The sequence below is a fragment of the Tiliqua scincoides genome, chromosome 3 (genome assembly GCF_035046505.1).
Source record: "Tiliqua scincoides isolate rTilSci1 chromosome 3, rTilSci1.hap2, whole genome shotgun sequence".
NCBI classification, from domain to species: domain Eukaryota; kingdom Metazoa; phylum Chordata; class Lepidosauria; order Squamata; family Scincidae; genus Tiliqua; species Tiliqua scincoides.
Genome location: NC_089823.1, coordinates 93,239,469 through 93,252,619, shown reverse-complemented (window position 1 = coordinate 93,252,619; position 13,151 = coordinate 93,239,469). Strand labels below are relative to the sequence as shown.

The 13,151-nt window shown below is 42.7% G+C and overlaps 1 long non-coding RNA gene across 2 annotated transcripts in view; it reads right to left on the bottom strand.

The window, feature by feature from the left end:
• LOC136645908 (uncharacterized) overlaps nucleotides 1-13,151 on the bottom strand; it is a 105,089-nt gene that overhangs the window by 47,777 nt on the left and 44,161 nt on the right. For both annotated transcript variants that reach the window (XR_010794172.1, XR_010794171.1), the window contains one exon: nucleotides 5,896-6,018. This is a non-coding gene — a long non-coding RNA (uncharacterized lncRNA). The remainder of the gene's footprint in view (nucleotides 1-5,895; nucleotides 6,019-13,151) is intronic.

Here is a 13,151-nt window from a genome sequence, read left to right as displayed (position 1 = left end):
ACTGCCAGGAGATGTGCTAATGACTACTGGCTCCAGCTCTGTTCCGAGATACAGATAGCAGCTGACACGGGCAACATCAAGGGGATGTATGATGGTATCAAGCAGGCCCTAGGTCCAACACATAAGAAAATTGCCCCTCTGAAGTCTGCCACAGGCGAAGTCATCCAGGATCGGGCGCAGCAGATGGAACGCTGGGTGCAGCACTACTCTGAGCTATATTCCAGAGAAAATGTAGTCACCGAAGAAGCACTGAACAACATTGAGTGCCTGCCTGTGCTGGAAGAGCTTGACAGTGAACCAACCCTAGAAGAACTTCACGTGGCCCTGGACTCCCTTGCCTTTGGCAAGGCACCTGGAAAAGACAGCATCCCTGCTGAAGTCCTAAAATGCTGCAAAGAGATCATCGTCACTGAGCTGCATGAAATCCTCTGTCTCTGCTGGAGAGAAGGTGGAGTACCTCAAGACATGAGGGATGCAAACATCATCACACTGTACAAGAACAAAGGTGACAGGGGTGACTGCAACAACTACCGCGGCATCTCTCTCCTTAGCGTTGTAGGAAAGCTGTTTGCCCGAGTTGTAACAATTGTGTAGAGGTGGGAATTTCAGCAGGTGCAGTTTGTCATCTGTGAGATGTCAATTGTTAAAGGTTCAGGAGACCTAAAGTTGAAAGGTTGGCCACCCGTGGGATAGCTAGTGTAGTATCTGAACTGCGTACCTGGAAGCCTTGGATTTGAATTTCACCTCTGCAGTGAACTGCTTAGGTGATCTCATCTCCATTTCCAGTATGGGACTAGTAATACTGATCCACCTTACAGGGTTGCTGTATAGTCCAGGAATGTAGGGTGTGGGAGTGGCTGGTGAGGCAGAACCACCCCATTGTAGTCCATGGAAAAGCACCACAGTTGCCCTGCCTACTTGCACCTGAGGATGCTCTTTTTTTATCCAAGGAGGCTCTCCTTACTCCAGTTTTCTCATGTGTAAGGAGAGCCTCCTCAGGTGTAAGCAGGCAGGGCAGCTGCAGTGCTTTTCTATGGACTATGATGGGGTGATTCTGCCTCACCTGCACCACACGTCCCTGGTATAGTCTGGAGGAGGTTCTTTCAATGCTCTATAAAGTCTAAGCATACAGCCTTTTTCTCAATGAAAGAATATTCCTCTTTTTTCATACTGATTTGTGTTAACATGTAGCCCTGTTCAGAAAACAGTCAGTTTAACTCAATGTGAATGGGTGCACCTACTGCCCCTGTCTTCCCTATGCATGGTGATTATGTAGGCTCTGTTCTAAAGTTATGAACATGCATGGGAGGAGGGGGGGGGCAGAATGAGCAATCACAAACAAACCATTCTCCCTCCCTGTGCACATTTAACACAACTATGGTGCCTGAACAGGGCTAATCTAGATTTAGAGCAGTCATGTGGTGTGTGCTATGAAGCAGATAATACTTCCTGCAAATTGGGCAGGCATATGTGCATGACCCAACCATCGGGTAAAAAATTAATCCACAGATGAATACACTGATACTTGTGTTTCTAGGGACACAGTAATGGTGTTGACATTAAATATAAGAACCAGAGTGGAATGGATTGGACAGTTGTTAAGAGTTGCAGGCAACGGACTAAAGGGTCACTGAGTGATCATTATATTGTTTAACAAAGTTGCATCAATGGATGTGTATTAAGCCAAGACACATGGCTTATCTGTTTAGGTTGTTGATTGACTTACAATTGATTTTAAAAGGAGACAGGTGCTGAGGGGAGGTGACTATACAGCTACAGGAAAAAGGAGGGCTGATACTGGCAGGCAACAGCTGGTGTTGATAAGTTAAAAGAAACAGAACAGTGCCCTGCCACCTTGTTACGCTGCTCTTTAAAATCCAGAATGAAGGAATAAGCAGACAGGCAGGGCAATTTATGAAAGCCTTGTGCCAGACCAATGCTGGAATGGAATGGAACAAAAGTGCATTGAGTAAGCACAGAGAATGGCAGCTGTCATGAAAATCAGAGGTGCTGATGTATTCTTGACATGAGTTTGATACAACATTTATTGCCTTTCTATTTCTTAGTTTCTCCTGGTAATTGAATTAAGGGCAGCCCAAACCTAATTTGCATTGGAACAGGCAGACTGAGAGGCCTGTGCTGTATACAGTGTAAGGTAGCTGCTGGCTGGAGCAATAGTCAGGGCAAGGGGATTTTTACCCCCTACCCCATGTCACATGCCAGCCATCCCTATGGGATTACTTGGATTTGTGCCAGAGAATTCGCTGATGCAAATCTGAGATGCCTGTGTAATCCTGATTCAGGGGTGGATCCAAGGGGCGGGGCGGGGGGGCTCCAAACTGACATCAGAGGGGAAGCGTGCCCACCAAGACAGGAAACAGTCCAAGCATGACCGGGAGCCCAGGTCTACCCATCTGGAAGTGGTGGAATTGGACCCAGGTCTACTCGGCAGGTAGATCTGGGTTCCAAGTCCATGCAGATGTCCAGGTCTACCCGCTCAGAGAACCTCACCTACAGAAGACATCAAGTTCAACCCAGAGCCCAGGTCCACCCACCTGGTATTAGCTCTACTGCTGGTTGAATGTGTGCAATTCAAATTCAGAAGGGAAACAAGATGTATGTGTCATTGCATTAAATTACATATAAATCATGCATTGTGTGTGGTGATGCAACAGTCCTATGAACTACTGCACTAATACTAGCTAATAGGGAAAACCTCACACATTACTGTGTAGGGATCATCAGATGGGAAGCACTTCCAGAGGGCTAAATTACATGGTCATGGAGCACTGCAGCCTCTTCTTCTGGCTCAGCTAGGCACTGCCATATTGGATCACATGAAATCTCTCATGACCCAAGATGAAGACACCAAAATCTTGCGCAATCCAAGATGCCAGTACTTGGGAATACTGGTAGGAGAGACCACTGGCAACATCCTGCAGTATCCCAGTGAATGCACCACAGTGCCCTAGGGTGTCGCTGTGCACAATTTGGGAACCACTGCCTCCGTCTGTTTCAGCAAAAACAATCAGGAATCATTTGGCACCTTAACAACTAGCAAACTGATCACAGCAGACATTTTATTGTGCAAACCGTAGTCCATGAAAGTTTATGCTGCAATAAATGTGCTAGTCCTTAAGGTGTTACAAAGCTCTTTGTTATTTATTAAATGGGAGTGTTTACTTAGCAATATTCTGCTTTTATAAAATGTTTGAAAACATTGCCCATTGGCTTTAGGTATTTAAGAGAGCAATCCTGAGAAGGTGTGAGCCAGTGCAAGTTCCAGGAGCGCTGCAAACGTGCCATCGTAAGAGTGCCATGTCACAAACATTCGCACCTTCTTTTGAACAAGCTGAGTCAGAGCAATGATGTGTGCTGTCTCCCGGAAGCTGCATCCACCCTCAGAAGGAGTAAATAAGTAAGAGAGGTAAGCACAGGGGTTGGGGAGGGTGGTGGGGGTGCAGAAAGAAGGCAGAGAGGGGACGTTTTTTTGGTCCTATTAGTATTTCTCACTGTTGGGGTGGGGTGGGTGGACCAGGAGGCAGAGAGAGCCAAGGATAGAATCGGCCATGAAACCTTAGGTCTCATCCTAACCCCCACTCCCTGTCCTATCAGTACAGGGGCAGATCCAATGTTTGTATTTGGGGGGGGGGGAGTTATGATACTCGTAGTATCATTTAGTTTGATTGTCTCTATGCAAGTTCAGCTTCCAACAACAGAGGCATCCCATCTTCCCAAACAATAACAAGTTAGGAAAAGTGCAATTGCTACTCATCGTGTGCTACATGTTTCACAGTTGCACAATCACAGTCTTTTATCACTAGTCCCTGCCAACTCATGTATGTGTGCATGCATGTTTAAGAAAGTACCAGCTGAATATACAAAGGGGAAAAGGTGACATCATTCTGTCTGCAACAGATTGCAGAATAGGCAATACCACACAATCTAATTGGTGGGAATCTTGTGTGAACCAACAACACCCATTTTTGTTTGAAGGAATAAAGACTTACAATGCCATAAATAATGAAATTGAAATCAGAAGACAGGTCTGGGGAACACCCAAACCTGTTGGACCATTCCACTTTGCAATATGTAGGCGTTTAATATTTGCTCAGTTTTATGAGCTCTAATGATAATCCATTGTTCACTGCTTAAGAGCTGGATAGCACTGAGTTTCACTGGCTGTTCAATATCAGATAACTAGACAACCAGACAGTATCAGATAATCCCGAACATCTCCAGACATGTTTGAACATCAGCTTAATTACTTGTATATAGCTCAGATCCATGTGTTCTTCTTGTTACTTACTTTAAATAGCTTCCCCTCTCCCCCACTTAACATGGACTTGAAATGTACATAGATACTAGTGATTTGGGATAGCAAACTCAAGCAAACTCTCCCAATAATTAACTTTCAGAAATTCAACATTGTGTTAGATGCATTTCCCCACTTCCCTGAACATTGAGAAAGTTGAGGGGGCAGCAGTAACTGAATTTGGAGCTTCCTTTGGAGGAGAGAACATTGCAGGCTTATGGTGTCTTTAGAACATCTGCCTTATTGACCAATATTAAAGGATGATGGAGGAAAATAGTAGTGCATTCCTACAAGCAACAACAGGTAATCAATCCTCCTGCACCCTAAATGGTGCTTTAGTTCTTAACCGAATCTCTCTCAGCTTCCAATTAATTCTTGGTCAGTCTCTGTTTCTATCCAGTTTCTCAAGCTACTGCTTTTGCTGTACTGCTTGATGCTCTACCCTAATCCCACTCATCAGGTCAGGTGGGTCTGTCCCAGTTTCCATGACTTTTAATGGTTTCTCCCATTCAGGATATTCAGAGCCATGAATGCTTCATTCAGAGATATCACTGGTCTTCTGGACTGTCAACCAGTAATCAGCCTGAGAGGAGTTGGCCAGCCTAGTATTCATTATCATAACCCCAAATTCATTATAGCATATTGTCAAAGTACTTTCTCCCCCCCCCCCCAATATTCCCATTTGGGCATGTTGGGGGGAAAAAGTTTTTTGACAATGCATTTTTACATTTTGATAAGATGCTGTATTGAATTTGGGTTTATGATAATGAGTGAACTGATAACTGAACAAAGGGGGCACTGGAGTTTTTAAAGTTGGTCAAAGTCAAAATGAATTCTGAAAGCTTGCCATACTCTGGATTCCCTTTCAACTCTTAAGCACATTCAATATGCTACTCACTGTTTCTTTACTGTGTATATTTCCAGTCTGGATCCCTAGTTTCTTTCTCACCTAAAGTCTGTGGCTGCAATCCTAAACACACTTACTAGGGAGTAAGCCTCATTGAACACAATGAGACTTACGTCTGAGTAAACATGCTTAGGATTGTACTGTGTGTCTAATAAATCTTGACTGCAGATAACACACATCATTACAGATTCCTTTCATTCTTATTATAGTTTCTGCTGGTTTGGAAAAAAACAGTTAATTATTAGTTTTGAAGTGTACCAAAAGTTACTACTGCATATGGATGGAACATTCTTTGCTCCCTAACATTATTTGTACATCTCTCCCTTTCCGTTTTCCCTCTGAGCATCAAAATGGCATTTCCATCTTTTTCTTCCTGCTTTATATGGCACTAAATTGTCATAGCAGGACAGGGCACAATTATAATGAGATATACCATCTGTCTTCCTTTCTCACAGTATCTTCAGTGCCTTGTGTGAAGTCCCTGATGCTGTTTTTCACACAGGACACCATTCTGTCAGCAGCAGTACTCAGAAAGGTCAGTCTCCAAAGACTGCTTATTTTGAACTCCTTATGTGGGCTGCACCACATGGCAAAGCACTGCAGTGAGTTCGCACAAAAAATCATGAATGCAAGATATTGAAAATGCTGCAAGATTCCTTATCTTGGTACTTACGTGTAACGTTTAGGTCTGATGAATTTTGCACTTAGGATATTTGCTGTTGCACAGACAGGAAAAACCCATCATTTATTCCCATCATTAATGGAACTCATCTTGTACAGATGTTGCTGATTCAGCCTAGTGAGAAGGAATGGACAAAACTATTCACTTAATACTCGTTGCAAAAATAAGTTTGGGTAAAGAAAGGTTTATGAGCAGTGACATCACTAAGGTTTGCATCACCCGCTGCAGGAGGCCAGCATTTCACTCCCTTGATGAACCCACCTTGTAGTGGGTGGGGCAACTCCCTGCGTGGTGGGTGTGATGATGTACCATTGTCCTGACTCTGCTGGTATTTTGGCTATAACTTTTGATAGTACAGAGATATTTCAATGCAGTTTGTTTCATTGCATTCTGCATGAAATTACACATCAGATCAAATATAACATGATGGTAGTATTAAAAATACCAAGATTTTAAAAAATTTTGGCCAGTAGTGGTGTCACCCCACCCCACTCCCGTGCATGTCACCCAGTGTGGCCCACACACCCCCTATTGATGCCACTGGTCATGAGAAACCTCTTTGTGTTGGGAAGTCTTCAGAAGCTGCTACTACAGAAAAGCTCAATTCCTCACATGTATTCATGTGTCTGTGTACCAGGATGGATCTGCGCCAAACCACTCTCAGAACATCTATACTTCTTTGTAGAAGAGGATGAATCACCTAATGCCTGTAAACAAGGCCTGCAACTCTAAAACCAAAGAACTGGAAGGAGCAATGATAACATATATTCATACTGAGTAAGCAACATGAGCCAATGTTGCACCGGAAAGAGGTGTGGTGATCTACAGGGCTAAAATGGCTTAATCTGATTGTCAATCTTATTTTTTTCTTACACAGTTTTTATACCACACACACTGTGCTTCCTGGCAGGCATTATGAAAGTCAGAGCAATCATAAATCATGTTCTTCCAACATGTTCTGTCAGTTTTGAAACTATTCAGAGGCACTATCATGCATCCATTTTATATGCCAGGTGTGAGATGGCTTCAGTCTTGCACAGTCTGCCTTTTAAATCAAATCCCCATTGTCCGTTGAGGTGTGTTAAATTTAATGGTCAATAGACCATGGATATGCTATTTAAAAGTATGCTTTTTAATACTATTAAAATTATGCGTACTGGTACTTTGACAAATCCGAACTGGACAAAGTGGTCCTAAGCATGCACTTTTGCCTAAGACGACAAGATGAACCTTGCAGAATCAGATTGAGGTCCAATGAATCAGCATTCTTAAAAGGATCTGGGCAGCTGACAGGTCTAGATGGACCACTCAAAATATGTCTGAACTCCACAGGTGTGCCTTGTTATGATTTACAGGTATAACCTAATTATCCATGGATTTTTCACCATGGTTTTATCTCAATACAATGAGAAGAACTCTTTCAATTAAAGGGAAAAAAACACTTTAAAAGTCCCTTTTAAAGAAAGCATCATTTAGCAGGCAGACAATCAGTCATTCTCTCTCCAGGCATTTAGAACAGCTCATTTGGGGGCAAGTAACCCCTCCCTTCCCCCTGGAGTAGGGGAAAGGATGCAAAGTGATTATCACCTCCGCTTTGCATTCTATCGAGCAGGAGATGGGAGGGGTCACTTGGCTCAGAAAGCTTTCTAAGTGCCTGGGGAAAGAGAGAGATTGTCTGTCTGCTGCTTGTAGGATTGAAATCCTGCATAACTGATTGGCCCAGACTTATGGCTGGCCAATTGGGTGATGGATTGAAATCCTACCATCCGATTGGCCCTCTAGTTAATGTTTCAATTGCACCAATCTTGGGGAGTCTGGACAGAGCTAAAGGGTATAAAAGCCAAAGGTGTTTGTCTTGTGTCAGATTCATTGCCAGGTTCTGTCTGAAAGATGGAATAAACATATTGAGCTGTTATCTCTATGCCTTCCTTTATTCATATGGACCCATATGAATAACAGGAATCACATAACAGACATCATTAGGCAAATTAAAATAAATAAGTATAAATAAGTAAAACAAATAATTAAATAAACAGAAGCCAGCCCTGTTCAACCAAGTGAATTTCCTCTGTAGCCTGCCTGCAGTAACCCCCCCCCCTCCAAAACCAGTAAGGTTTTCAGCCCTACCCAGTGCCCAATTCAATTTAAGAACTTCTGTTTAAACCAGATCACTGTCAGGAACCACCTGGCTTTACAAGTCTCAAAAAAGTTCACCTTATCAACTGAACCCCGCTGTTTTGATCCTTTTTAGTAGGGAGGGGCAGGCGGGCTGCCTTCTGGAGCATTTGTGTACCTCCAGTTCCATCAGATCAGGACCATGCTGGTGGCTTTACATTCCCCTTTGCCTGACCTGACCACCAGCCAAGGCACGATTGCTTACTTGTGAGTAAATATGACCGTGAGGCTTAGTTTTGCTTTACATAGAGCTCAATACATTTGTCTGCTTGGAGGGAGGGACTTCCTTCTCAGGTGTTTTTTGAGGCTGCATTCATTGGATCAGGACCATTCTGATGTTGTTAGATTCCTCTCAGCTTGCCCTTTCCAATGGATTAAGGCAAGTTTGCCTACTCATGAGTAAACACGCAATACAGCTCACTTTCCCTTTCCATAGGGCTTAATGCATTTTTTGTTCTCTGGTTTTTTGGCCATAACTTTTGATAGAAAAGAGGTATTTCACTCTGGGTTTTTGCATTGCATTCTGCTGGAAATTCCACATCCAATGGTATATAACAAGATGGAATTACTCCCAACCACCATGATTTTAGTGTGTCACTTCCCCTGTGCACCTCACCCAGTATGGCCCGCACCACCTGCACCCCCCTAGCAACACCAGTGGGAATGGATGAGTTTTCCAAACTACCACATCAAGAAAAAGATTGTAGTGCTTTGCCTTTCCAGAATACAAGAACATTTGCTTCATATAAAATATGTGTGGAATTTTACTACTTTCTGTCTTGCCACAGCTCCTCCCCACTGGGCCTTGTTAAACTCACAAGTGCAGCAAGCAAAAGTCAGAGTCAGGTCCCAGTCCAATAAATGCAGATTGCCAACTCACAGTCCAAAGTCAATATGCCAGGTAAGCCAGGTCAGGTCTCCTCTGGGTCAGGTAGCATCTCTTTCTGGGTAGCCTTTGGTCCTTCTGAAGCTGCCTTTTATCCTTGGATGTCTCATAATCCAAAGTGCAGCTCAGCTGTGAGCTACCTTGTTAAATCCAAATTAGGCTCAGCTGAGCCATCTCTTCAGTCCATGTCCATTCAAAGTCCCATCAAGGTCAAATGAAGCTCAGGTGTCCATCAGAGTCCCATTGGCCTTGATTGATTACAGCTGTGGAGCCAGCCCTGCCCTTCCCAAAGCTGTCAACCAGCTGTCAAAACATGGAATCGCTGTCAACACCACAGCATCCACATGATGATCTTCTGATCTTCCATTACACTTTCTTCCTTGAACAAAATGGTGAGCAAAATGATGGTTTATCACACTTCAGCTAACATTTGTTTGTTCCACCAAAATTCGGGCAAAGTTGCTTCACTGCCTGGATCTGGCCCAAGGGCTATATATTTACCACTTCTGTTTCAAAACAAGTTCCCAACAAATTTCTTAGAATTTTTGATAATTCCCACCTTACATAAATCTATTCAAAATTTGCAGTGAGTCATGATTTCTCTGAACTTTCTTGCAACTTCTTGGACATTTATGTTGAGTAAATTTTCTCTCTCTTTCCCTGATCTTCATGATTACAACTGCTTTTCTTTAACTGTGATTAATAATGTGTTCACATTATTCTCCTTTCCTGTTCCTTACTAGTTTTTATTTCTATAGAGTCATTAGTTTGTCTTTTATTTCCTGTTCATTCTATAATTTGTCTTTTACTCTAAAGCAATTCCCACACAACACATTGCTCCTTGCTAGACATATAAGATGCATAACTTTATTATGCTGACATTAGGGAGCAAACAGTCAATATGGCAGGAACCCCTTGTGAACACCATGGGCCTCTGTGAAATGGACAGTTGCAGTGCAGCCCTTCTAGAGATTATTGACAAGGTCAGAGGAACATTAGCAGTTCTTTCATTGCCTAACTGGATTCTCTCAAAAAGAACATTAAATAAACTAGAAAACCTGGAATGAAATCCCTCAGAATATAATGGGCAATATTAATTACATAAGTAAAGGAAAGAATCTGTCATGACTGTCTAAATGCACAGCACAGCTGAATTGGAACACAATCATTCAGTTGTGGTAACAATATGAACAGATTGCTCAGAGGACTTAGAAGATCAAAGGAAGTGAAATTATTGTTATAGGCCTTGCTTTTCCATTAGGCCAAGCTCTCTTTGAAGGTTCTTGTGTAGCTCACTAACTGAAGGCTACAACAGGGGTTCCTTAATGGACCTACAGCCCAGTCCTATCCACTGGTCTCTGCCAGTGGAAGTGCCATGATCCAGGCAGAAGTGCCTTGCTCATGGTCCATGTTGCATGACATTGTCGCACTTGCCAACACCACCAGAGTGCATTGAAGCCCCAGTGCAGTTGCTAATGGTAGTGCATGCTCGCTGGCAGTGAAGACACTGTCTGCCAGGTGAGTTGGTGGGTGGAGGTACATGGCTGGAGGGACAGGAGAGAATGGGGGAATTCCTGGGCAGAGAGGGAGGAGCAACCGGGGTGGAAAGGAGGTGGGAGTAGGTGGATCCGGTGGCAATTGCCACACACCAGCTTTTATCCCTTCCCCTCACCATTCCTCTCCTCAGACATACACCACCAAAGCAGGTTGCATATGTCCAAGGAGACCCATTGACATTTGGGCAGCCTACAGGAGGTAGATACAAAATATTTTTATTTACCTCCTGCAGGTTGTCCGGTCACTACCCCCACACTCACCACCATAGAATGCAGCAAATAGCTGCTTCGGTGCTAGTGGGAAGGGATAGAATTGGGGCCTTAATGAATCATACCATTCTTTTTTTAAACCTAAAAACTTTTAGAGATGTCACATCCAACTGAGAGGCTAAGGAAAGTCTCAGGGGAACATTTAGTGCAATATGTTGTTTGTTTAAGGGATTTCTATTCCACCTTTGCCCCCTAAAAAATCAGGCATTTTTACTTTAGGTAGCAACAAATGGTTGGATCTGGCTGGCCTAAAGTAGACTTGGGGAACTGCACTATGTGTGGGTACAGCATACTAATGCTACTTGTGTGACTACTTGCTTTCTGTCTTCTCTACCTTTACCTATACTAAATGCTATGGAAAATGGAATCTGAAAGTTCTGTATTTACAGATGAAATCTAGTACCATAAGAGTGCAGCTGAATGATGTTTTCAAAAATGGCCCCAAAAGTAAATTATCATGACTGGAGGCAGCAGAACTTTCCAGAGACTACTGATTTGCAAACAGTGTTTTGTGGAACCCTGGCATTCCTTAGAAGCTAAGGAGGGGTTGAATGAGAAGATCAACAAGAACAGACAAACTTCCCTGACAGTTTGTGCACCACTGCCCACATTCCCCTGCAACATGTAGGTGTGGGAGTGCATTGGGTGCATTTTAGAACACACTCTTGATTCATACAAGGGCACCAACAGCCTCTTGCCTGTGCACCCTGCTTGAATTGAAAATTCAGCTAAAAATACACTCAAGGCATCTTCTGAAATGGTTAGGACTTCAGTGGTAGACAAACTGAAGTGGAAAAGGTTCTCCAAATATAGAAACTTTGAATGCAGAAAATGTTCTAGATCAACTCACTCTGTTATTTGGAGATGTTACTTTAACCCACTAACAGCACAATTCTATGCATGTTTACTCAGAAGTAAGTTCCACTGTGTTGTACTCCCAGGAATATGTGCAGAGGATTGCAGCCTATGAGTAAATTACCTATGAACAAAGAAAAATGGGCTCTGCTATCCTCTTTGCACAAGAATAAGAGGCACTTCATAAACAAAAACTGACTGAGCATAGCTGCACTATTTTATTCATGAAAAAAGGATGAGAGACACAATTTTATGTGTCAACAAATGAGGGCCAACAAAACACCTTGTTGGATTTGAGCTGGGACTCTTTTCCCTTGCAAACTCCTGTCCCATTTGCAGGAGCATCTATGGCCCCCATGGGGACGACATAGAACTTGCCATTGATATCACTTTTTGGTGGCTTGCAGAGCAATCCTAGGGATGTCTACTCAGAAGTAAATCCATTGTGGTCAGAGAGCTTGCTCTCATGAAAGTGTGTATACGATGGCAGCCCGAATAGCCCTTTAAACTCTTCCAGCCTGACTAAATCCAATTGTTTACTGTGTGAGAAGGCAACGCCTCATATGTTATTTGCGACAAATGTTCCAGAAATAGAACTGAGAACTGTAATTTCACAATGCATTGCACAGTCTCATTATCCATCCACCCCCATAAAACAGCTGTAGTCCGACACCTTTCTTTCCTTTTTATTTTCCTGGTTTAGTTTCAAGAAACACACCTTGGAGCCAAGCAAGCTAATTACACTTGTGTTACTCATCATTCTGAGACAAACTAATTATAATTATAAGTGCATGGTAGGTGGGGATACAGGAGAGAATTAAAGCTGACACTTTATATCAGGAATAAGTGTCACAGTTTGGTCAAAAATATCTCCATTTCAGACAGGAATGACTAAATAGAATATTGCAGCCTGTGATACCAAGAGGGTCATATAAAATCAACAATAGTTCCTTCTGCCCATTTAAGCAGATAAATAAAGCAGTTGGGGTATTTTCAGGTTGTTTGCACCAGCAGTTATTAACATTTTTTTTCTTACATTTTCAATAGTTATATGATACCTAATTTCATCACATGTCAAATATAGGGGTGTGTGTGTGTATTTTTTTCCTTAGTTGAATCACTATCTATTGTTAAGCACTGGCTGGAATGAAATGGGAAAAGCGTGGTGGATAGTCAGTAGCTATGAAACGGACCCATGGAAGTATATCTACCACATCCCCCATAGCCTCCCTGGGTCCCTTTGGGGAGAAGGGCTGGATAAAAATAAAGTTTTTTATTATTATTATTATTATTATTATTATTATTATTATTATTATTATTATTATTATTATCCCCCACCCCCTCCATGCATGTAATAATTTGGGACCTTTTGAAAGTGTGAGTTTTTTTAAACATTATAGAGAAACTGAGCACTGGACATTTGCCTATACCAGTGTTTCTCAGACTGTGGGTCGGAACCCACTAGGTGGGTCACGAGCCAATTTCAGGTGGGTTCTCATTCATTT